Source organism: Hippoglossus stenolepis, chromosome 10, assembly GCF_022539355.2.
Source record: "Hippoglossus stenolepis isolate QCI-W04-F060 chromosome 10, HSTE1.2, whole genome shotgun sequence".
NCBI classification, from domain to species: domain Eukaryota; kingdom Metazoa; phylum Chordata; class Actinopteri; order Pleuronectiformes; family Pleuronectidae; genus Hippoglossus; species Hippoglossus stenolepis.
In genome coordinates, this window is record NC_061492.1 from 21,450,520 (window position 1) to 21,477,881 (window position 27,362).

Below are 27,362 nucleotides of genomic sequence, written 5' to 3' on the forward strand. Positions count from 1 at the left end.
GTCACATCCACTCTCCTCCACGTTTGATCTTGTTGCCTTCAGGCAAATTTCCTGCCTGCATTTGTGCCATGTGGAAGAACATAAATCGCCGTCTGAATGATGAAAAACATCGCTGTAAAGAGTGATTTATGGCGCAATGAAATAAACCAGAGGGATAAATACAAAACGACTGACACATTTATGTACTGAGCACCTTGCATTATTATACAATTATTTTCCTTCAATATGTTTTTTTTTTTTAAAAGTGCAATATAAGCATAAATACTGGAGTAGTGATTTCCAGCTCTTTGTTAATGTGATCCTTCTACGCAGTCTGTGGGGCCTTCATGTAAATTAAATGACTTATTCGTGCCAGTAACCTGTGTCACATGATCTGAGTGTCTGAAGACCTGCTGTGAAACAATTAGCGCGAACGCCTTATGTGGAACAGTGTCAGTGTATCAGTTCATATTTGTATAAACATGGCAACATCACACGTATTGTCTGTGCAACCCTTTGCTGCCGTGGCAGGTTCCCTGCAAAGTAGACTGGATAAATCCTTAACACCGATTTGAATACAAACGAAATATATAACCGTGATCACAGGTTGATGCAGTGAGCGAGGAACGTTGTTGTGTGTCACCAAAGCTTACGTCTAGCTTCCCTTCCAATCTCTCACAAGGAAATTTGTGAGAGATTGGAAGGGAAATTCAATTTTTGTCACCAAAACTGATATCACATGGTTGAAATGTTTATATTTATAGCAAATTACTGAAGATGTGCCGTATGTTTTGGTTTTTAATCAATTGAATAATGATTTGAAATGTGATAGAAAGTGATTAGCTGACAGATGAATGTAATAACGTGTGTGTGTGTGTGTGTGGGAGTGTGTTACTGTACTTATATCTTTGTGAGGACCATTTTAAGCATAGACCCTACAGAGTGAGGACATTTTGACCGGTCCTCACTTTTTGGGGCTTTTTGAGGGTTAGGACTTGGTTTTAGGATTAGGGTTAGAATTAGCTTTAGGTTAAGGTTAGGGTAAGAGTTAGGCTTATTAGGCATTTAGTTTGGATGGTTAAGGTTAGGGTAAGGGGCTAGGAAATGTATTATGTCATTGAGTGTCCTCAATAAGAAAGAAGAACAAACGTGTGTGTGTGTGTGTGTGAAAGTTATCTATAGAATATAAATATTATGATTGAATATAATAAAATAGTGATGTTGTATATGCATTATATATCATATTATTATATTATATTATGTACCTGGCTGCATTTGGCAAGTCAGTTTAGAAGCAAACATTGTAGTGTCCTTCAGAAACTTTATACAGAAACACAATGCTGTCTCTGTAAACCTGTCAGGGTATATTGGCTGTTGATAGCTCCACTCTCTGTGTTTTATGTTCACCATATCCACCTTTTCCAAAGGCAAATCAATAACTTCATAAGCAGTGCATGTGGGAGGTCACAGCAGTGCATGTACACCGGAAAAGTCCTTCATTAAACCAAGACTAACTATTTTATATCATAACACATATACTGCGGCTGTGCAGCAGCCTGTGCGCTACCTTCGGTAACACATGTTTCGATTCCCAACGAGTGGATCCAGTTTGTCCGTAAAACGTCCCTCAACCATAACAAAGTGGTATTTCAGGACTGGTTTTTGAATGAGGACAAAAAAAGATTAGGCTTTAAATGGTTAACCAATTTTCGATCAGTCGCCTTTATGAGCGCCCAGCTTGCAAATGAATTGTGATATTCAGCGGGGAGCAATGCCATCAGCCCCCAGTCAATGTCTCAGGGACTTTAACAACCATTAAGAGCTAATCAATAAACTGATAGGGCAGGAGCCACGGCCCGAAGGTGAGATTACACCGCTTTATTGTCATGAGCAATCATTCTGAAGCGCTGATGTAACACTGCTCACATGTCGCACGATTCCCAATTGTTTTTTAGCTCGTTCAGGGAAGAAGTAATTATTCAAAATTAGTTGAAAAAAACCTGCTCTAACAAAGTCATTTTTATTGATCATATCGCATCGCCGCCGTCCGTTAGCCTCTCTGCTAACTATTGTGTATGTTCTGTCTGTGTTCACAAAACAATAACATCAAATATATATGAAATCTATAGGTAATGGGATAACGGCCTCTTCAGAATAACATGCAGCTCATTCTGTGCCTCTTGTAGGATTCTCTTTATTCTTTTACTTGAGCAACACTAATGCTTTTTACGCTCTGACATCCCCTCTGGGTTACACGTCATGTATTTATATTAAAATGCAATTAAACATTATTGGGGTTGAGGTCACATGGCATTGTCCCATACTGGATAAACCCTATTTCATTATTTCTTGCCATTGAAACATAGCTTGATTTACCTTAGATATAATCACCTACTTGATATAACTCAATAATTATCATTCAGGGTTTTGATAAATGAAGGGGATGCAACCCCTCCACCATTGGTTCGCTCATCCTGCTTCTACACCCCTTACCTTCCCCGGGACCCAAACCACAGACCTCCCAGTCTGTGCTCCCACAGATCACAATCAGGCTTATCAGCGGCCCACAGGAAACCTCATATCTCCAGTGTCGTCTCGTATGGCACAGAGAGATGATACGCTCCTCTAGATGTTAACAGAGGCATCAGTGCAATACACCCCCATCCTGCATCTTACAGCAGTGGCCACATGAACACAAAAACCCACTTTATAATAATCCAAATATTATCAGCCATCACTTGACTGTATTGTTGTTGTACCAAAGTTGTTATTATGAAAAGAATTATGTGTCACACCTTGTTATACCCCTTTCGATGCACGATCATATGTCGCAAATTGAAAACCACGTTTTTCGTCCATAACCTTGTCTGTAGATGAAATGGGCCATGTTCTTTAGAGTCCACAATCTATTTGGATTTACTCCTTCTCCTCCGCTTTTCGTCTCCTCTCTCTATCGACCTGTTTCTAATATTATGTATGAGAGCGAGGAGAGCTGCCATCACTCCCTTTCTCCAAAATATCAAAACGTCAGAGAAAAGAGGAGAGCTGGTTGAGAAGCGGTGTCTCTGGGAGTGATGTATATCTGGTGTTGAGGTTCCACACCTGTGGGCCAGAGAAGGGTGTCTGTCACTTCCTCTCCTCAGTGTCTCCCACTTTTAACAACGATGAGAGGGATGGTAGGAAAACAGCCTCTCTGACAAACGACAGCAGAGTTGTGCGAGTGCAAGAGAGAAGAGAGAGAGAGAGAGAGAGAGAGAGAGAGAGAGAGAGAGAGAGAGGCTTTCTACAACTTCCATGCAGCTGCGTAAAGCTACACAGGATTATCATGGCGCAGTCTGGAAATAAGTGGATCTGTACTTCAAAATAAAAGCCAGTGTTGGGTAATATTTGATTTGAAACCTGGTTGAAGCGCAGGATAATAGAAGTGTACGTGGTTTGGTAAAGTTGGTCAAACCACATACAACATTACTTTGTCATATTATTTATACTTTATATCAAAGCAAGTGAGAGGGACGGACTCATGCATTGTTTTTGATGACACGACCTCTGGATTTAACATGGTGACATTTTCTACAGGCTACACTTATCATGTGGTATCTGATAAACCTTTCTATTGTCACATTCAATTGTGGCACTGATAAGTTTCCTAAGATGTCACCAATATGAACGTACTGTTCCAATTCAAATGATGACAGGTCACTGATTATAATAGTTTACTTACAACGTGACATTTTATATATGAATAGGAATGCCCAGTTTTGTATACTTTTGTATGTAGATGTAACTCCACCACTTGTAAAGCCTGAGTAAAGTGCAAGACAATAGACACTTAAAAGTTCATGAAAAATACAAGGGGAAGCATGGTGGTGTGGTTCCTGGTTCCGATACCTGTTTGGCTGAGGTCTTTCTGAGTGGAGGTTGCCTGATCTTCTTGTGTGTGCGTCGGTTTTCCTTGGACAAGCTGGCTTCCTCACACAGTCTAGAGACATGCAGATTGGGGTGTGGTGGTTTGTCTGTATGTTGGTCCTGTGACAGGCTGGCAACCGGTCCAGGGTGGACCTCGCCTCACGCCCCAATGTCAACTTGGATTGGCTGCAGCTCCCCCTGCAACCCTCAGAGTACGATAAGCTTTATAGGTACTGGATTAACAAAAATACAGGCCTCTCCTTATTTAAATTAGGTTTAAGGTAAGTAAAATGCATTTCTGGATTACTAGACCTTCCCCAAGGGTAATAATCGAGCCACAAGCCTTTTGCCCATAAGCCCTGATATCATTATCTGCAATGTGTATGTGGTCACTTTAAGGTGCTTGAATTAAACATACTCATAAAGTCTATGGAGGGATTACAAAAAATCAAAAGAGAGAGAGAGAGCGAAAGAGAGAGAACTGGACTTTGCATGTTACACTCGTAAATATAACCTCTTTGCAAAGACAATGGGTGAAGGACACAACACACATCACTTATCTTATAGGGTTAGGGTTAGGGTTAGTGTACAAATCTAGAATTGTTGACGGAATGGCCGAAACACAGTTCTTATTGTGAAAAGCCTCAGAGGAAGTGTGGTGGTGGTGTTGTCTGCGAGCTGCCGGCGTGCTGCCCGCTGCGCTGTGTGGATTAGCGGAGCAGGAGAGAGGAGACCGGAGAGGACCGAGGATCAGCGGGGCTGCGCCGTTACGCGGGTTTATTACGGTGCGACTGACCGGGACACAGCCTTACCGGAACTATACAGACATATCCATATATATCCTCTTTTAATCTTTCCCTCTATTTTTTTTTTCAAATTTATTTTCTATTCGCTTCATCCGCAGAGGAGACGCACTGAGTCGAGTTAACGGAGGGTGAGCGAGGTATGCACAGACCGGGAGAGAGAGACTGAAGTGAAAACCCCCCCAAAATCTTCTCAGAAGAGGTTGAGCGGTGTCTCACACAGCAGGGGAGCGAGCACACGGGATTGTATCAGTGTTTTAAAAACACTACAAGTCGGACTCCCCTCTTCTCTCTGGGATCTGCAGACTTTTCCACCCTTTTTTCTTGGATATATTTGTTTTTCTTGTGGTGGAATTTTTTTTTTTTTTGTCTTCTTCTTCCTATTGCACCTGCACCGGGGCAGCGAGGAGAGGAAGAGGAGGAGAGGGAGGGAGGGAGGGAAGGAAGAAGCGAAAGAGGGAGAGAAAAGAGGCAAAGAGGGGAGGGAAATCATTTCAGGTCCTCTCGGATGGGATTCTTGGATGGAGGGATGAAACCGGGGGGGAACCGCGGGGAGGGAGAGAGCCAGAGAGGAGGGAGAAGAAGTGGAGGATGGAGCCGTCGGGCGCTGTGAGAATGCAAAGCGGACGCACCCTTCTGGAAGAGCGGATTGAACTGTAGAAACATCCGCGAGGATTTTACACCCAGCAGAAGGATAATACACACATTTACCTCAACACACACACACACACACATACAGGGCTTGTTGTGTTGTCTGGATCGAATCTGTGTGGAGTTACATCTGCGCTTTAATTATGGGATGTGGAAAGTTAATTGCGCCCTGACAGCCGGTGAACCAAAGGACCCGCATCCGGAGAGAGGTAAAGTTTCATCCGTTCATAATGATGGCTCGCTCCTGTCTCTCTCTCTCTCTCTCTCTCTCTCTCTCTCTCTCTCTCTCTCTCTCTCTCTCTCTTTATATATATATATATATATATATATATATATATATATATATATATATATATATATATATATATCTTCTGATTCTCTCTATCTATCTGTGTCTGTTGGATGGAGGGATGGAGGTGGCGGATCAGGGTGAAAGAGGTGCAAAGGTATAGAGTTATTTCTAGATCTTGGGCTGTACTGCTGAAATGGGGCGGTGTGTGTGTGTGTGTGTGTGTGTGTGTGTTGGGGTGGGTGGGGAGTGGATACAAGGTGCTATACTGTATGTTGGAGAAGCAGCAGTGAGAACATTGCAAGGTCAAAATTGAGCCTGGTTTAAGTTACAGAAGCTGTGTGTGTGTGTGTGTGTGTGTGTGTGTGTGTGTGTGTGTGAGAGAGAGAGAGAGAGAGAGAGAGAGGGAGAGAGGGGGACTTGTGCTTGCGTGCGTGCGTGCGTGCTCACGTTGTGTGTCTCCTGTCCAAGGTGGAGGCTCCTGGATGATTTTAGTAGCCTGTGTGAGAAGCTGGTCATGAATGCACACACGCACATCACACTGCGCCTCGGCTCTACTGTGTGCGCCACATGCTGCGCCTGTACCACGAGATATATATGGAGAAAGCGAGAAGCAGTGTATGTGTGCGTGCGTGTGTGCGTGCGTGCACAGTGTGTTCCTTCTTCTTAAACCCGCTCAAATGATAATTTAGACTCCAGGATGATTTCAGCAGCCTGTGCAGGGATGGTTGTTACAAAAGCACACACGCACAACACAATGCACCTCGGTTCATGCGCCACATAATGCACCTGTACCATGAGAGGGGGCAGTGTGCTCGGTTTGTGTGTCTCTGTTGTGTGTCTGTTTTCATATTTTTATGTGTGCAAATGGTACAAATAACTGGGCCTGTGGGTGCGCGCAACCGAACCTCTGCCCTAAACCGTGGTGACACTGGATAGTGTTATCGCGTCTGAGTTAAGTGCACGTGTAGGTCCCACCTCACTTAACAGCTTCATGGGGTGTGTGTGTGTGTGTGTGTGTGTGTGTGTCTGTGTGTCACCAGTGAATGGAGAGCAGGAGTTAATCCTATAGAGTCCGGGACATTACAATTGGAATGAACTCTACTATATGGGGGGGAGAAACATGGTCAAAATTCTATGTTATTATATTATATGTTAAAAATAATGTGTGGCAGCAGAGGTAGGCTGCTGGTGTCAGGGAACGCCAACATCCATGAATTTCAATGGCGCATGTGTATCTCCTTTCCCACCGACTGCCTGCCAGACTTGTCCAACCTACATGCAGTGTAGGATATGGCTGAGAGAAACGACACTGATACCAACAATCTCCATTCCCCGAAAAGAAAATTGCGTCGGATCACTTGGGATATCCTGAAAAACTGACGTATGGTTGTCCTTATGGATGGATTATCCAGTTCATGGAAAAAAACGTCAAGCTGCCAAAAGAGGAAACACACCAAACTTGTTCGCTCATCTTCAAATCATCCAAATCTGCATTGAAATGATTTTCTCCACATCTGGTCCCACAGCTACATCTGCTTTGTCTGTCCGACCAGTAATCTCTAATTTAAACACACACTGACCCTGATCTGACCCCATGAAGAAACACACACACACACAGTAAGGGTGGTAACAAAAGTGTGTGTGTGTGTGTGTGTGTGTGTGTGTGTGTGTGTGTGTGACTAAAGGTACAGAGAGTAAATTTCAGATAATCATTTCTCACGCCTTTGTTGTAATTTTTCATTATTTTCCTACTTTTTTTACAAACCAAACAATCCATTGATTTATGTAGAACAATAAACAACCAGTTAATGAATTCTTGAAAATAATCATTAGTAGCTGATGGCTACAAAGAGCTCTACCTCAACCAACTACAACAATAATATTCTTCTTTTATGTAAATGTTTGTGATAACATGTTTTTTTTTTTCAATTTCCAATGCATTTTCACTTGGAAGAGTAACTTTTACAGTTTGATATTGGTGTTTTTACTTAAATCAAGGATGTGATACTTCCCCAGTTTGTAACTGATAATAATGATAATTCAAGTCGTAGTAGTTAGAATAATTGTGAAATACCACAAATCGTGATATCATGATATTGTCAAAAATGTTAATCAAAGTATGAAATTGTTACAGTTGCATCACTTATTCACATGTTTCAGTGGAACTTATGAGGATTGCATTATAACTACTAGCATGAAAACGTTGCCTGAACAAACTCTGTTTTAACCGTGCACAAAACTGTAAAATCTAAAAAGTCTCTGCCTGTGAAAGTTTCTACAAAACAAAATTCTCTTCTTTATAAATACATGTTTTTCATATCGTATTGAAAGGTTGGTTTCTCCAGCCCACAGAAAGAGATCTGAAAAAAACTGGAGCTTTACAGAAACATAGAACAATAAGAATCTCTCTGGACACAGCGAATCCACCAAGGCCCAACAGTCCCCTTAAATCACACTGCACCAAACTTCCAACATTCATAGATATCTGTTGCCTAAATGTGCCTGATCATTTTTAAGACTGCATATGCTTATGTACAACATTTCCACCTAATGGAATGGAACGTGGAATCAGATGTGCCTGCATCTTATCTTAGTACAAATGAAACTGCGGGGATGGAAGTGTGGCTGGAACCTTTATGCAACTCTCAGCAGAAACAGAATTAGTAAAGTATGGTCAACCCTTAATAAAGATAAGAGGAGGCGAATGTTCCGTTTCCTCAGGTTCCAGAAGATGCATGTGTGGGACTTTAATAGTAGGTTGGAAATGACTAATGCAACAGCTGTATGCAGCATCACCGACCTCTATCAAATCTAATTCCACCTTAAGATGTGTTTTCCTGAGCTGCACTTGCCCTGAAAACACTTGAGTCTGCTTTTATATGAGTGGACATCACCGTGCACTCTGTCGGCACCTTGCTAACTGGTCTGTGAGGCCCTCAGCCAATGAGAAGTTGTACAGTTTTATTATAATGTGCAGTAAATCAGTGGAAATGATTATTTTAATCAAAGCTTTTCCCAAAGAGGGTCTCTGCAGTTTAATGCCTCTGTAATTTAGGTCCGTGACATGTCAACATTTGAAAATTGCCCTCCTCTCTTTCTTTCCCGTGGCTCCGTCTTTCGGCAGAGTGGAGTTACATCGGTCTGCACCGGTACAGTAGCTCGCATTGATTGATCAAGGCAATACATTTATGCACACGAGCCACTCATGCTGGCGCTAATGGCCCGTGGATATGGAGGCATTATGCAAATGGCCTCCCTGGCTCCAGAAAAAGGAGTGTGGGTGAATGAGCGAGAGAGCGAGCGAGAGAAACTGGTGATTTTCAGTCCATTTTAGTTGTGTTTAGCCCTCTATTTATGTCTGAAAGCAATGGTTGGCTGTGCCATTAGGCCCAGGATGAATCGCAACGCATTCGTGTTACTGATTGTTTCTGAGTTTCTCTGGGGAAAGTAAGACAGCGAAGAAAGAGTTTGTATTTTTCAGCTACATCTGAAATATCACCCAGTTCTTTTCCTTTTCATTTAATTTGCCTCAATGGCCTCAATGCTGTATGAGAAACATTTAAAGTTGTGCACGACTGAAGAATAAACATCTGGCCTGCTAGTATGACTTGCGGTTGTTTGTTTATGTGCATATGCGTTGCATTTTTATAATGAAAGCTCACTTCTCCGCTCCATAATGACATGTACAGTATAGGGCAGACTGAGATGAAGCAGAAGCAGCAGCCCTCTCGTCCTCTGTTTGCCTGTTCTCTCCCATTATTTCTGTCTCTCTTTCACCTCGTCAACCTACAAAACGAGAAAAAAATGGGAGGACTCTTATCATTCGGTAATACAGGGGAGTAAAGAGGCTGTGAGGAGTGTTCTTTATTCTTTATAGGGGCAGGGGGGAGTTTTATTATGCCCGTCTTTCTTCTTGCCCTCTGTTTATCTCGCTGCAACTCTCTCCTCTGTCTTCCTCTCTCCCTGTTTAGCTATCTGACAGAGGGCTGCAGGATCCTGCGGAGTGGGTGGTGGAGCTCTAATTCAATTTATTCTCCTGCTCAGAGACAGACAGGGAGCAGGGAGAGAGAGAGAGAGAGAGAGAGAGAGAGAGAGAAGACAGAGTGAGACGGGGGGAGAAGGATGGAGACCACAGATGTTAGGGAACATTTCCTATTAGCAGTGGAGAGGTAGGCTTTGTAGGGAGCTGGCCTGACGCTGTGACATCTGGACTGATTCTGCGTGCGACTGGAATTATGTGTGTGTGTGTGTGTGTGTGTGTGTGAGCCTGTGGTCGTTATCAGCTACAACAATATGTCCAAAAACTGACATCAGTGAGTCTGAAGAGAGAAAACAAAGACAAAACATCTCCCCCTTTCCCATTACTCACCCAGCCATTGGTTGAAACACAAACGATTTGACTTGACGTTTTCAAATGACCTCAGTTTGTGAAATGCCCACGGCTCAATTCTTACACAGCCAAGTACAGAGAGGGAACAGTTATATTATTATTAAATACATGTTCTATCACACCTGCATTTCATATGATATGAAATGTTAAAGTACCTTGGTTTGCCACATTTTCATTTTGCATACCTGTCACGGTACTGTACTGTGCCTGAGCATTTTATCCACTCACCCATACCATTCTATTCTTTCAGCCTGTGTGACTGGGCCTATGTTTTGACTTGACTGGTTTAGGTCTTGCCTCTCAAATCAAACTTGCTTGACCGAATAGAAAATTCCGTATCAGTATGATGTGCCTCAGGGTTCGATCTCGTGTCCTCATCTTTGTTTGTTGGGATTTGCCTCCCCTGGACTTTAGCAACCCCCGACCCTTTGACCTCAGTTTTTTGCAACTGGATGAAATCAAGTCCAAGGTCTGTCCTCCAGAAACTAAAGGTCAGGCAGACCTTGGGGGACCACACATAGGATTTTAAGCGGTATACAAAGTCATGGTGTTATTCGTACTTGGCCCGGTGCCCCATAACGTTTTTACCATCCTCAGTAGGCAGGCATAAGAACACTGATAGTTTCTGCTTTACTTGTGCACATTTCTGCAATGGGCAGACCATTTTCTAAATTTTTCCCGATGTATTCAATTTCTACATGCTCTCTCAATGCAAGTACACCTAAGAAATATGTATATTTAATTTAATTTACAGGCACTTGCACCCTACTATTCTGAATTAACAGTAAGGTATTCCTTTATTAACATGCAGAAACCAGGGCTGCTATAGTGTGTTAAAACGCTATTGCCTTAAGTAAATAGCCTGTTGTTGTCAGGGCGGGATTAGTCTTTGGCTGGCTGGTAGCTCTAATGTAATTCCTCCTTAAATTCCATTACAGAGTCTTTAATTACATTAGAAAGATTTGAATGCATTTGTTGTTGTTGTGTGTGTTTGTGTGGTGTTCTCTTGGAAATTCTTACTGTAACTACAGCTGCCGCCTAATCTTTTTAAAGGAGTTTATGAGGTTAACACATGAAATAGGGTTAGGCGGTATCCAATGTTTGATACAGTTAAGCTGTCCCCAAAGGTTCTGGCAGTATACAATATTACCAGCTGGTTCAACTTCAACTGTGATTATTTATCTTATGTTACATACATATTTTTAACTTTTATATGAAGCGCATATAATTTCTTTGTTGAACTGCATGTCTTGAAAGGTGCTATCCAAATAAAGTTGACTATGTTGCTGTTGCACTATCTATCTATCTATCTATCTATCTATCTATCTATCTATCTATCTATCCATCTATCTATCTATCTATCTATCTATCTATCTATCTATCTATCTATCTATCTATCTATCTATCTATCTATCTATCTATCTATCTATCTATCTATCTATCTATCCATCTATGTGTGTTTTCCATTTTTTAGCTATGTTTCTTTCTTTCTGTCTTTCTTTCTGACACTGACACTGGATCCTGCTTGAGGAGGCCGGTGGGAGGATGTGCGTGCGTGTGTGTGTGTGTGTGTGTGTGTGTGTGTGTGTGTGTGTGTGTGTGCGTGCGTGCGTGCGTGTGTGTGTGTGATGGCGTGAGCATGAGGAGTGGGTGACATGACAGATGTGAGACACCTTGGGAGATAATGAGCTGTGTTCAGGTCAGATAACTGTGGGCGAACGACAGAAAACTTCTGGCTCAGTGCCTGCAATTCCCGCTACCCCGTCTGTCTCTCTCTTTGTCTATCTATCTTTACATTATGGTAATCGACAAGTTCAAGCATGTTCATAGCTGATAGACATTCATGTCATTTTCTGTCTAATAAGCTCGACATGAAGACATAAAGAGCACAAGAACCCCCAAAAAAACCCCAATATTTTTTCTTTTCCCCTCTTATAAAGCATCTCACTGTCCTTTGGATTTATCTCACCCCGAACCACAGATGGGGAACCACTGTTTTAAATCATTGTCATTTTGGTTTGGTTATGGCTTCACTAATGAGTCACACAAAAATAAACTTCATCTCAGGTAACACTGAGAGTAATTTACAGTTTTTCAGTTGTGACTCGAGATCACCAGCAGATCCTGGACCCGTTTTCACCATCAGTATTAGGCTAATTATAAATATTGCAACACATATTTTCACCGGGGGATTTCCAGCACCAGACGTGGCGCTCAGTCTATGAAACTGGCCAACACTTCATAAAACAGGTTTTTAGACAAAACAGTCAAACGGTAGCTCCTCTGACAAAATCCCGAGGGTGACATATGTGAAACATCAGTGCACCACAAAGCTTTTTATAAACTGAGAGATGATTTGTAGTAATGCCATTTGAAAGAATTGTGAAATTGCCTTTGTAGCGAGGCAGAGCAGGACCAGAGCGAGGCAGTAACATTTAATAACTCCTCTTTCATACTCTGTGAAAACACTATGAGGATTACAACATATCGAATGAGATGGAAGAATGCAGTCAGATACGACCTGTGCTTCTTGGCCTTCTGGTTAGCCGTTATCATATGCATCCATTCTTTTTACCTTCAGTTAAGCTCCCTGACTTGTTGAGTTTGTGCAACTCTGTAGTCCCCAGGCTCTGCTAGCTAAGCATGTTGACAGTGTGTGTGCGGTCTGTGTTTACTTTAGAGCTGCATTTGTATGTTGAGCTAAACCGAGATGACGTGTCCAGGGTTCATTTAGTGTTGTCTCGGGATTACAGGCTTTCTCCGTTTCTAGCAAGGATTGTGCAAACATTGTTTTCTTCATGTTGTGCTGAATAAAGTCTCCCCTGCATGTATTCAATTGCTTGATGTGAAATCATGAAAAACAGCCAGAGAGAGCAAACAACAACACACATTCCCTGGAATACAAACCACAATCAACTGCCAGAGTCGATGCTGGAGAGAGATGGAGTGTGTTGGAGGAACAAAACAGGAGAGTCCAAGTTAGAGGTTGACTGATATATTGGTTTGCTTTACCTTTACTTTAAAGGACTAAAAATGCAAAAATGATACATTTAGGTTTCAATTGTATTTTAAATTATTATTTTCTTTTTCAAGTTCTATATATTTGGTTGTCCTTGTGTTTTGTTTTATTTGTGGATTGTGGTGAAGTTGTGGTGAAACTGCAAAATAGCATGCCTCAAATATGTTTATCATAAAAGACATTTTATGAATAATTGCTAAATATATATATTTAAATATATAGTGGCCAAAATATTGGTATTGAAAAATGTCACAGCAATTTCCTGACATTTAAAATAAGATATTCCGCTGGATGTAAACAATCTTTCATGGTTATGTGCCAGATTTCATACTTACATTAGAGCATTTTACCCGCAGTGGTCACCATGCTGATTTTCTTGGTCCGTTCGTAAACCAGTCAGGAATTTACATTTACCCCTTCACTAAACCTGAAGGGGTGTTTGAAGGGCTAGATGGCCACTACCCCTACATCACAGAGAGAAATGGGGCAACACTTCCCCTTCACGGCCACATGAGTAGGGCTAAGGGGTGAATTGAGACGGGGCCTTACTCTGAAACAGTGTCTACCTTCTATTTCCCCTTTCCACAAGGCCCTCTTTAAGAAAATTATGATATGTGCAGCCAGCTTAACATACAGTTTACAACACTGTACTGCTGGGCCAACTGTAGGTGCAGTTTATTATTAGTGAAATATATGTTTGTTTGTAGAAAAACACTCCTCTAAGGCCATTTCCATAAATAACAGGGCTTTCCCATGTGTCAAGTTACGACTTTAAGTTTTGGTTGTAAGAGCTTTATTAGGCAAGAAATATGACAAGGTTTGTATGGTGTGGTGGATCTTTCAAGACATCAATCAGATTCTTTCTATTCACAGACACATTTGTCACGCTGACATTAAAGTAGATGTAAGGCTCAGCTCATAGTGCTCGGCTGGACATGGAGATTATGGACAGTAAATCAGAGAATCTAAACATTTCCACTGGGGAAAATAGGTCAGTGCAGCAGCAGAGAAAAAAGCCTACAGCCCGTCATAGCACCATATATCAGGGGCTCAACGGCAAATATTTGAATTGTGGAGTTCTTTATGAGAAATAAATAACTAAACAATATACAGCTCTGTCTCCATTCGCTGTCAATCTCACTTGTCGCCTCTGTCAGAGCTGGTTGCTGTCCTCCTCCTCTCCTCCTACATCGCTCTCCTCATAACTACAGCTGTCTCTCTGACCCTCTCCTGCTGATTTAGCCGACAAAGAAGCACTGGTTAAAGCCTGGAAATGTTCAGAATAAATTCATAGGGTAACAAATGACAGACTGCTCAGCTTTCACACGTTTGTTTTCTCAGGTTTCTGGGTTTGCTGACATGAATGTGCGTGAGGCCAGACGTGATCACTCAGTCATGATATGCCCAAAATAGTCATGTGACATGTGTAGTTGGAAGTAATATTATCAAAAAACGCAGGTTTCCCTAACATCAGTTGAGTAATGAGAGCTCAACCTGCAGCAGTGGCAGCAGGTTAGGGTCATGTAACAAGATTGTGGAGCAATGCATCACAGTTTCAGTTTAAGAAACCATTACAACCTCAGTGACAAACAGTATGATACTTTATGGCAGGCAAAAGAAAATAGGGGGAAAACACTAAGTGGTAGTTATTTATTGTAGTATTACAGTTGGAATATGTAATTCACACATTGTAAAATTCAGTGAAAAACCCCCCGATGGGCCACTAGCTGTCGCTCTATGTGAGTGGGCTGAAATATAAGTGTGATGCTCCTAAAGAGCCCTGGCTCTGTAAATGAAAAAGAAACAAAATTGCCTCGGACCAAGTCCCACAACACTATTCCAGCCAGTCAGCAACAAGGGGGTGTGCCTTTATCTTCTGCGCAGAAGAAGAGAATAAGAGAAGGGGGGGGGGGGACGGTGGAGAGAGGCAGTGGAAGCGAGATGTTCTTAAGAACCATGGAAAGCTCCACCATGCAGCTACAAGTTGAAGTGGACACTTCAGGACCACGGACAGCTCAGTTGAAGCAGATGTTTCAGGACCATGGACAGCTCAGTGCAGCAGTTGGTGATGATTTGAGTTCAGTACCACAGACAGCTCTCTGTACTCACTAACATTTCCCTAATGTCAGTTAAGCTGTCAACTGACAGCAACATTGTTTTGTATTGCTCTTATTAGCTAACCTAAGGCTATCGATTTAATACACACTCAATCAAGCTGCTCACTTTGTATTACAGCAGAAATAAGTCATCTCCAGTTGACACTTTCATCAATGTGGACTTTGATTTTGAAATTATATAAAGTCAATGTCTTTTTATCTTTGCTACACCTTACATTGGTTGTATTATATATATATTGTGTGTGTATATATATATATAAACTGTATATTGTAGTGGCAGTCATCTCTCCATTACACTGACTGGATTTTCTTGATTGACTTTAAACTTAACCACTGTTACAACTTGCCTAACCTTAGCGTTAATCTAATCCTAACCAAAACATGAACAGATTTGTGTCCACACAACATGAGTAATATGTGGGCCACACACACACACACACACACACACACACACACACACACACACACACACACACACAGTATATTATATAAGTATTCAGCATAGACACCACTGTGACACATAATATTTGGAGACTGGTTAGTTGTTTCTCTTCTTCTATTGCACCTTGTCCACTACTTCATGTGACAGTGTGTTAGTGAGATGAACTGCTGCTTATGGCTGATACTCAGCAGAGATTTTTCTTATTTTGAAAGATTGTAAGGAAATGTCCCAGGGTTTGCCTCTGGATGGACGTGTTGGTGCGGGAAATGTTGCATGATGCAGTACAGTGCAGTGACTTCTGGGTCGTGGACACTGCAAATTACAGTATATGCATCTCTGGCAGACTTCACTGTACGTTTATGAACCATCCATGTGTTCATATTCATTGCATCTCTTTATCCTCCATTAGTCAACAGGGCCATCGAATGATTGGCACTGTTAAAACCCAGGTTGTTTTAGACGCATATTATGTTTTAGAAAAATTCAATGTGAAAAAATAATTACACACTTCTCACAGTTATTATCAACAACAATATAATTGGTCAGGATAATGATCATTTAAAAAAAAAAAACGGGGACCTGTAGAAAGTGAGGCTTTCTGTCATTGTAACTGCTGCAGTGCTGTGATGTTCTAATCAGCAGGACGAGGAGGTCATCAGTGATGAACGCTGTTGTTTTTTGGAGCAGAGGGACTGAAAACTGAGTAGATTAAATGGTGCATTTAATTAAGAGGCTTGGGATCAGGAAGTCAGAGATCAGTCTTGGCTCATGCCAGCAGTAGCTACATTTAGCCTAGCTTGTTAGCGAGTGCCATCTGTTCACACACAGATTAGCACTCCACAGCAGGCACTAGCATTGGGTGCATTTTTCTGGTTCAGGTCTGCATAGGCTGCTTTTCAGAAGACCTGTTCCCTTTCTTTCCTCCTTTTCATTTCTAAACTACATTTTCACTGTAGGTCAGGGGCAGTCCTGATCCACATATGTGTATTTTAAAAAGTTGGGTGGGCAAATATTAGAGAACTGAAAATAGCTTGGGCAGTAGGACAGATCATTTGTCAAGCAATAATGTTTGAGAATTAGGTTAAGTGTTGCAGTTAGTTCGAGCCTGTAGGTTCCACAGTAATTATTCAAGAACTCCTATCTCTGTGGTAATTTAGTTCACATAGTTCGAATGTGATCATGGCAGTTTTTATTGTTATTGAATAGCACGGGGACGTATCGCTGATTCTATCTGACATTCTCTTCCTTCCTCTCTCTCTCTCTCTCTGCTTCATCACCTGCTCTCTTTCTTTTCCTCTCAATCTCCTCATCCTGTCCTGTGTCTCTTCCCTCCTGAACTTTGACTGATGCAGCGTTTTCATTTCCTCTGTGTCAGTGAACACAGGATCAGTTGATATTCGTGCATACATGTTCCCACCCTCCACCGGGATCATCTTGCAGTGAAAAGCACATGTAGGGTACCACAGTTGAAGATGCATCTCAACCCTTCATACAAACTAAATTGAAAGTTTAATGTTTTGACTTTGGTTGAAAACTCAATCTGACGTGGAATGGAAGGAATCACCTTTAGCTAACTAGTTAATTCACCCAAATAAAACTAACTAGCCAGGGTCAGGATAAAATGTTCAATTTACCTGGATCATGCAGATGTAGCTGCATTTTATATTCCTTGAAAAAGTGAATTAACTACTATGCTAAGTAAAGATTCTGTAGTTACACAAGCCATGACGCCATTGACCAGATGTGAAACCAGGTCACCTACGTGTTGTATAATATTCTGACATCACCAAAGTAAAGTTATTGTTAGGCAGTTATATCATGATTCACATTATCTACTCCTCCGAAAAAATACAGAAGTCCGGACCTCAGTGACCTCAACAGTGAGTGTGGCCATTTGAATCACTGTTTTTTTTGTTTCTGAATTAAAACCACAAGGGTCGGCGTGACTTTTTGTGGTGGTGGACTAGAGAGCCTCCGGTGTGGGAATGTTCCCAGCGGGTAATAAACAAATGACAAGACAGGTGTTACGGATTACAGCAGAAAATGTATAAAAAAAAGTTGTGTCGGCTCGGTAACTGTGGAGCTCTTCCTTTGCAGTATAGCGTTAGCTGCCTCACTCTGGTGCTGCCCTTGAAGGAGGAGTGTTGCCACCAGCTGCTGCCTCCCCCATCAGACAACGTTTGCAGTCTCATTAATGTCACCAGGTTTAATCTGAAATATTTCCGAATAGGCGCATATGCTTTGACACCAAATCCTCCATGTTGCCGTTTAACTCTCTCCTCATTAGGTGATAAGTCTCTGCTACTCTGAGATGTGACTCGGCCATCTTGCTGCACAGAGCAGACACTTTCAGTTTATAATTGTAGCGTCGGCCTAAGTACTAAAAGTATTTTACAAAGTGGAGTTTATTTGATGGACGTGGACACTACCGCTGACACAATGAAATGAGCCAAATGGGGTTTGATGTCTATAAATAGAGAGTGGGTCCGGTGAGGAAGTAACGTAAACGCTGTGTGTCTGAATATTCCACCCTGTATGTCCGAGTTCCTGTGTCTCATTAAAGGGGAATTTTAGTACTTTTCAACTCTGGGCCTATATTTATGACTGTAGATGTGTAAATGAATCGTACAGATAAAAATTAAATAAATAAACAGCGGCAGTGGCTACAATGTTCTGGAGCAGCTGTGACACGTCGCAAAATGTCCACTAAAATACTTTTTGTTCCCGAATAAAATGGGCGAAAACGCCTAATTTTCTCTGCATTTTCTTTCATTTTTAATCTGATGATCCTCTTTCAGTACTTGCTGACAATTTTCTGTCTTTCTCCACATCGTTTAATGTAAAAAAAAAAAGCAATGACACTGTCGACGTTTACTGTTAAGGTCACTTGGAGGATTTGTGTTTGCTTTTCTATTTGGGAATGATCATTCTCTACACTTTGCAGTGACCTCACTTACTTAAGTCTGATTTGAGGGCATTTTCTTTGTTGTTTGCATCCAAATGTGTTTGTTCATTTTCAAAGATTCTTGTAAAGTGTTTTTGCATCATATCTACCGTAGGCTGCCCGCACTGGCTACTTAAGGTTTAGCCATCTGCTTTATAAGCAGGGATGACTTCCAAATCACTGCATCCCACTTAGCTAGCTTTTACACCAAATACTATAAATAGCAGCCCCGCTAATCCTGGCTGTTGGCTGCATTTTTATTTATTTGTTTTATTTATTCTTTCTACTTGGAACTAACCAAAGCTCAGAAAGCTGCTACTCACCAAAAACACTGAACTATCTGATGCCTTGATGTATTTGGCTGAAGGATTTGGATATGACTTGAGGCAGTTTCCAGTAAATTTGTGAAAAATTGGAGGATACTGTTTTGATGTTTAGCATCCGAGTTCATTATTTCTTGAGCAGTAATGAAAAACTGCACAGCGGGGGGGGGCAGAAAGCCCTGAGCAGACTGGCAGCGAGGGAGATTGATGAACTTGTTTGAAGATGTACTTGATCAGAAGCAACACGCTGCAACAAGCCTGCAGATAAGAGTTTGGATTTCAGAATAAGACCCTGTGAGTAGGTCCAGTGATGGATGACTTTAATCCTGCACTGGTAGTAACTTGGCTGTAATGCTCCGGCTGCTCAGGGTTCATGATTAAGCCCCTGGCACTTGATGACCAGATAACAGCAGATACCCTGGATTCCTCCTCTGGCGGTTTACAGGAAAAGGGAGTTTGACCGTTGACCTATTTTTTAGTATAGACTAAATTGTTCTATTTAATCCCTATAAGCTGTGATGAAGTCGGTTCCTGTAAAGACAAAACGTACATATTTGTGAAGACTTTGTGCATCGTAGTATTTAAGAATTAAGAATTAAATGTATCTTGCAACAGTTTTTTGTCAACTTTTAACCAAAACACACTGTTGTATCTTAGCCCTGTGGCTCAGGACTGTGGCTCAGGGGGAAGAGCAGGTTGTCTATTAGCCAGAGGGTCAGTAGTTCAATCCCAGATTTCCCCATCCTGTGTGCCGAAGTGTCCTTGGGCAAGATACTGAACCCCAATTGGCCCCACATGATGTGCGGTAGTGAAAGTGCTGCACATTGATGTGTGCACGAACGGGTGAATGACAAATCTGGACTTTCAATCCGTACTAATCCACGGGTTACCTTTGATACATGGACTGACCCAATTTCTTGCCAAGATTTTCTACTCTCACCACCACATTATCTTTGTGCCGACAGTATGACGTTGGTTAGTTCAAAAGACCAGTTCTTCTAATTTAGTATGGAATGTGATTAAAAACAACACGTGTGGTCAGTTGTGTGTTGCTGTATAATGTAATCAAACAATCAATGTTGTAATCAATCAATAAATCATTCACTTTTTATTTGTATAGCCCATAATCACAAATCACAATTTGTCTCATAGGGTTTAACAAGGTACCACATGCTCTGTTCTTAGCCCTCAGCAAGAGTGAGGACAAACTTTGAACAGGGACAAAGCGTAGGAACCTCAGAGAGAGTCACATGTGAGGGATCTAGTTTTAATCATAATCCACGATCAGTTGCCACCACAATCACGATCCGTGACATGGCTTCAGCCCTGATCCTGGGTCTGTAATTACAAAGTGATCATATGAGTTTGTTTCAATGTTGTGATATTTGCACAAGAACAGTGAAAAGTTACATATTGGACGGCTCTGCTTCTGGTCTGATGAATTAGTTCAACACTCCTCTGTATAATACAATGGGATAAAGCTAATGAAACTGTGTGTGTGTGTGTGTGTGTGTGTGTGTGTGTGTGTCCATACCCTTAAGGGCTGTTTGTCCCCAATAATGAGCTGTCATTTTGACTGTCTGTCAGGATGGCTTGACCTCCCAGCCACCCTGCTGACACACACACACACACACACACACACACACACACACACACACACACACACACACACACACACACACACACACACACACACACACACACACACACACACGATAAACGGGCTGCATTTAAAGTCCTTCTACCTCTTAACTACACCTCTGCTGTTAGTCCTCCTTTACAAAATGTGTTTTCTCTTGCTCCATTCTGTGAAGGATTTAATCAGAAAGAAAAAAACATCACAGAAAACACGGTTGTGATTGATCTCCGTGTCAGTAGCTAAACTTAGTTTTTTGGTTTTGAAATATTGCTGGTGATAAAAAATGATACCTTGGAAAAAGACTGAAGCACAGTGACGGGTTGGGTTTGAGAGTTGTGTGCGTTCAACCTAATGACCCTTAATATGTCAAACATGTACTTACTGTATGTTACTTATTATGATAATTCCGCCTCAAGCAGTTTAAAGTTAGCAGATTATTTCCCTCTCCATTAGATCTGACTACATTTCTTTCTTTGCAGCTTGTATAACATGATGTTCCCACAGCAAATGCAGAAGATCTTACACAGAGATGTTCATGATTGTGACTTTCAATCAGCCTTAGTGTTGTTATTGCTTTTGTCCATATGCTGTATGTAGTAAAAACTGCCTTTAGGCTACATTAGCCTCCACATCTTATGTGCAAACAGAGTTTGACATTTTTCTGAGCAGTGAGTTGCACTGGAGTCTGAATGGAAAAGAAGAAAATGCAGTAAAGGGAGAATTTTATGACAACCCCCCGTCCCCCTTGTCCTTTATTCAAGACACTCCAAAATACCCTGCTAATTCTTGGATGCCGTGCGCTCCAGCTTCAGCTCCTTGTGCCCACGCTGCTTCTGTGCCCGTGTGAAACGGCTGCTCTTGAAGTTTCTCTTCAGTTCTTTGATCTTTTTTGTGCAACAAGTTTGTCAAAATTCCCCAACCAATAGAATTCCAGGTGTAGGGTGTTAGGTTTGTCTTGGAGAGTCCTGTACGGGTGGTTACTTTAACATGAGCTCCTGCCCTCCACGGCTTTATACACAGCTTCCCATCAGAGTGCTTGAAGAAAAACAAGTGACACCTTGATGGAGCAGGAGTCCAGCAGATCTCTGGTCAACGTGGAGTGGCAAAATCAAGGATCTCAAGTTGTTTACCCTGTGGGAGCTATTCTGTGAGCACTCACAGATACAAAGTACAGCACGGATGGACACAAAACCTCTCCATATGTAGGCAACTATCTAACCTGGCACAAAGTGGGCTGATAAAAAGATGTACAACATTACCCTAGCTGCCCTCTGGGAGTTGAAGCGAAAGCATGACTCAACCATTTACCGGCAGCGCAGAGTGAGTCAGCACGTTTACGAGAGATGTAGTAGGCTCCTGAGACATTTTACCTCACCTTTGCACACGTATTTGGACACGCTGTGCATATGCTACAGTTTTCAGGATATGCTCGAGGATGCATCATCTAATTAATTTATAGTAGGGCTGTTATTCTGATGCCTTGCTCCCGGGCAGGTGATTCACTTTGGTGTCTGCGTTTCAGAGTGCACAACTTGAAAGGGTAACTCCAGTCTAGATGTTACATGGAGAAGCCTTGCTGCGCTGACCCCTACAGGTTGAAATGTACAACTTGATCTCACACTTGGATCGCAGTTGGGTGTGGTCGGTGTGCAGTGCAAGCATGATTATTACCTCTGCTAAAAGTTCATGTTTTCATTTGTATTCAGATGTTTGTTAGCAGGATTATGCAAAAACTACTTGATGGATTACCATGAAACATGGTGGAAGGTAGATATGGGCCAGGGAAGAACCCATTTCATTTTGGTGCACATCCAGATCAGGGGGCGGGTCCAGGAATTTTCTTTTACTTTCTTTAATATTGCGAGATAAGCTGTCTTCAAAATGTCCCTAGCTTTCTGAGAGGTGAATTCAAGGATATTGATGAAAACTATCTAGCACAATATCAAAATATAAATCAGGATCTAGTGAATTTAAATGTGATTTATATAAGGGGACTGTTGGGCCTTGTCTACTGAGTGCCATTCTATTTAATATAAATATATACCCTGGGCAAATGAACACAAGCTGAAACTCTGTTTTCTGACCTGCGGTATTTTGACTCCTCACCTTGCTGCAGTGACACAGCAGGAGCTTAATCCAGGGCGTCTCTGCCTGTAACCAGGCTGATTAGCAGTGTTTCACTGGAGCGCAGCCTCTCCAATCTCCTGGATTGTTTTCCAGTGCAGAAGAATCTTTACTGGTGCAATAAAAAACATAAAAGTTGTGTAAAACTGATTGTACATGTAATGTAACAACTAAAAATCTATAAATCTGCAGAAGAAAAAAGAAAGGGTATTGCGCTGCTAAGCCATAATTGAAAGGACATATTAAACAAACAATCCAACCATGCTTCAAACACCCTCGATGGGATTCATCAGTCTATTGTGGATTAGTTCACATTGTGGCATTGTTGTCTTGTGTGTGTTTGCTGTCTTAAACTGAGTTCTGTGACTGGTCTCGTAAAAACAATGTTTTCACGCTGGGAAATCAATTCAGCCCTTGAAGGAAATTCAGTGCTTTAAAGGCTAAAGGAATGCTTACTGGGTTGTATAGAAACCACCGATATAACGTTAAAGACTAGCAGTGTGTTTTTATTGCTCGACATATTGAGTCAACACACCAGCCGCTGCCATTTTAAAGACATAAATGAAGATGTGAATGCACAGCAGCACGAGTCAGTGAGAGCACCACGCTAATGCCTCTCTGCCAGGTGGGGGGGGGGTTGACCAGGTCCAGGTACACAGCATCACACAGTGAGTAACAGCCTGTGACCCAGTTGAGCTTTGTTTGCTCCACATGACCTCATTCTGACAGCATTAAAAAGAAACTGTCAATGCTACTGCAACTGTTTTCATCAGACACAACACAGCAAAAACTTATTAGTGCATTTTCAGTGGATTTATTACTGCTGCATTTCTATGTGCTCTTTAAAAGATATGCTGCTTTCCAGGAATGGATTCAGTCCTGTGAGGCAGGGTAATTAACTACCTGCCTGTCCCCTACCAGGAAGACACTGAGGTGATCATTCCAGAGAACTGACAGTGACACAGCAAAGATTGTATTTTCTGTGTGTGTGTGTGTGTGTGTGTGTGTGTGTGTGTGTGTGTGTGCGTGTGCATGGTCACAGGTGATGTTAAGCTTAGAGACAACTGGCTAGTTGACCTTAATCCTGCATCAGAACACAAGTACTGTTATCTCTCTCTCTCTCTCTCTCTCTCTCTCTCTCTCTCTCTCTCTCACTTTGTGTGTGTGTGTGTGTGCCAGTGTGTGTGTGCGTGTGTGTATGTTTGGTCGTATTAGATGTGTCATCTGCAGCACGTTAACCTACGCTCAGAAGACCCCACATACACAGTTTACACACAGTATGTGGTGAGATAAGCCTGTTAGCAATGCTTTGGCTCAAAGGAAATATCTGATTCTGTTCAGTGTATCTAGGCAGTTTCTCTCTCTCTCTCTCTCTCTCTCTCTCTCTCTCTCTCTCAGGAAGGGAAGAGGTGTGCATTAATGAGGATTACACAGAATCAGAAAAGAGAAATCCTAAAATGACGTTAACCTCGAAGAAACACATTTAGTTGCAGGATTTAGTGAGAGTTCAAATGTTAACACGCTTGAGTTAGTTGCTGAAGATGGTAAACTACATATAACTGCCAAAAAATGGACATGCTACTGTCATGAATGTAAACATGTTAGCATGAATTTGTTTTGGCTTATTGAAACTTGCACATTGTCTCTATTAGCTCTGGGTTTGTATGAGAGTCTGAGTGTGTTTTGTTTGTATGTATGTTCATATTCAAATTTGTCCCGCCACTGTTTCATTATTACCCAAATGTCTTTTTCCACTTCTGACAACATAAAAACATCTCTAACTTTGTGTGTGCAGCACTATTTCCTGCATCTTGCGCTACTGCATGCTCATGCTATGGTCCATAACATTTTTACCATCCACCCATACAGTCAGACATAGTTTATTTTACATGAGAATTTATATTAATTTCACTCTTAAGGCTGTGTACTTGTCCCCTGGATTCTGTTTCGTGTGACAGTGACCTTCGTGCATGTGCACCCCGTTACCACCTTAGACCTAATTCATTATGTGTGAAACGCTGGTATGTGTTCTAGTGAAGTTGTTTTCATTTTCCATATTTGTCCTGGGTTGTTGTGTTTGTGTGAGTGTCTCTGAGTTGAATATGTCACAGCCCTCATTGGCAGGTCTGTGTTTACAGCAGTTAAGTGTTTCTTGTTCCAACTCAACCTCTGCTTATATTGACCCAGTTTGAATTCGGAGACAGTGTTTCACAGTGCTTTGTAGACAACACTATCACTAATGACTAATCTCCCCTGTGTATGTGGCATTAAGCTTTATTCTTATCTTTCCTATCATCCTACCTTGTAGACTTGAGGAACCTGGGTACGTTTTTGGCAGGCACTTCACCGCCAGCCGTCCTCGAGGACCAGCTTTAATCTCGCAATAAGCCACTGTTGATCACCGACACCAGACAGCTAAATATATGGATTAGAAAATATTTATTTACCCCGATTTCTTCCCTTTCCTGGCGCGTCAGCACGTGTTTGTTGACTGAACTTGTCGGGGCACATCTTGTTGGTGTCAATATCACGTCCCCACTTCACTGGTTTGGCAGCTGAATTCTGCAGCCATTTCTAATCTCTCTCCATTTTGTCTCCGCTTTTCCTTTCCGATGGGAAGCGTGTTGTCTTTTCCTCTCGGAAGGAAGACATCACAGTGTGTTTGCTTGCTTCTTGACGAGTGTGATTCTGCATCCGTGTGTGTGTGTGATCATTATGTCGTGATCTGAAGCCATCTGGGTTGGCGGGCTCATTTGCATATCTGGTGTTAACCAATATAAATATTCATGTCTGGGGTCTAAACTGGTATGAATATTCATTTTGCCTTCCGGACGTAGATGGGTGGAGCGGCTGCGATTCCAATCAGCAAAACAGAAATCAACTCAACCTTTTGTGTGGTGGACGAGAACACTAGCCGATTGCCGCAGGCCTCTTGGTGTGCTCGGCGAGCGCCATATGTACGAGGATTATCACATTTGCTTTAGTCACATGGCGGCCATATTTGATGTGCATGATGCTTGGGAAACGGTGCCTGCAAGACAGAGGGACAGATGGAAGCAGAAACAAACTCAACTTATCTTCGGACAAAAACAGTGACAGGCTGAGATGACGCTGTTAAACGAGCGAGGAGCTGCAGGGCAGACTATCCACCATAGTCCAATTGAGAAGCTGCAGCAGCAGGATTCACACACAGAATCACATCATTGAGCATTAAGCTGCTTTCTGAATGTTTTCCTTAAAATATTTCCAAAGAGGCTGAATGTGAGAACGCAGCCAACCGAGTCAGCTGCTGCTGACATTTTCAGGAACCTTTCCTGACAGCTTCCCTGTGCAATGTGCAGAAAATGTTAACTTGGAAAGATAATTAAATTCCAAAGATTTGTTGGTGTTAATAGTCGATGCGTGTGAATGTTGTGCCTTCTGCATGTTCCACCCAGGCCCCACCCTTCGCCTAAATATTCCATTTTCCTGTTGTTGTGAACACGTCTGAACCCAAACAATCCCCTGCTGTGTTCTTTATATGTGAAAGGCAAACTCCGCAATAATGTCTGGATGATATATCCCAGATTTCCTGGCGCTCAAGTCTGAAAACAGCTTTTGTGTTATCACTAAAGAAACAAGTTGAATATTAGCGCAAAGACATTCAGAGTAAATTCTAATGCGTCATTCCTCTTGTTGTGTCCTTGGATTTGGTCCTTGAACAGCTCCGCTCTTCTTTACAATGTAAAAGAAAAAAAGTTGGGTCTGTATTTCATTTTCTTTGATTTCTATCCGGTCTGATGTGGATGTCTTTGATGTGTTGACTCCGTTCGGTGGATCTGCCTTGTGTTTGCCTTCTGTGAAGTAGGAGATGACTAATGTCATGGTGATTACGAGGAAGATAAATGGTGTATGAAAATTATAAGTAACGCCGGCTGGGTTGACAGCACAAAGGCACACGTCTTTAATTACGAAAAAGAAAACATGTGGCTTCACCCCCCGAAATATCACTTTGAAGTCTGAACCTGGGCCCACGAGTACAGTAGCTGTGCAGGCCCCAGGAGGCACGGGAATGTTACTTTAGCAAAGGAGTACAAAGACCCTGCATGAATAATATTAACATTAAATAGATCTTACCACAAAAGCCAAACTGATGAAAGGCAAGGAATCCTGGGTGGAGCCGAGGTGACGAGCTGAGTGCAACCACAATCACTGACACACCTGTCAATCAAACAACCACATTACTTGCACTCATTATCCCGTATGATATTCATCATTTCATACAAAATATTAGTTGGTGTTTATTCTACTACAACCATAAAATATTCAGTATCTACACAGATAAGCCGAGCTGGTTTCAAATTGGGTTAGTGTGCAGAAGGAAGGGAAAGGACACTGGATGCTCTCATGTTTGTACTTTGTACTTCTAAGACTTTGTGCTGAAAAATAGAAGCACCTTTTCAATTTGTGTTTGTCTTGTAAGTGCAGGATGGGACAGGGTGTAAGGGCTGGTTGCGGATATGAAACTGAGGTTTCAATCGACTGGAGTGAGCTATTGTAATCTTATGGCACGTTAAAATGATGTATGACCTACTTACAATGCAATGAAAAATGAAAAATACAGATGAGCTGATTGTTACATGTTCTAATCAAGTCATTGCACGTACTCATTGAAAACATATTTGTGTCAGTACAGCGATTTATGAAAAAGATATCACGTTTTTTATCATGCGCACTAATATAATAGTTACTCA

At 41.8% G+C, this 27,362-nt stretch overlaps 1 protein-coding gene across 2 annotated transcripts in view; it reads left to right on the forward strand.

The window, feature by feature from the left end:
- Positions 1-4,606: 4,606 nt before the first annotated feature.
- The window catches only part of lrfn5a (leucine rich repeat and fibronectin type III domain containing 5a), a 131,161-nt gene continuing 108,405 nt past the window's right edge, over positions 4,607-27,362 (forward strand). For both annotated transcript variants that reach the window (XM_035167136.2, XM_035167137.2), the window contains exon 1: positions 4,607-5,548. The gene's annotated coding sequence lies outside the window, so the exon portion shown is untranslated. The remainder of the gene's footprint in view (positions 5,549-27,362) is intronic.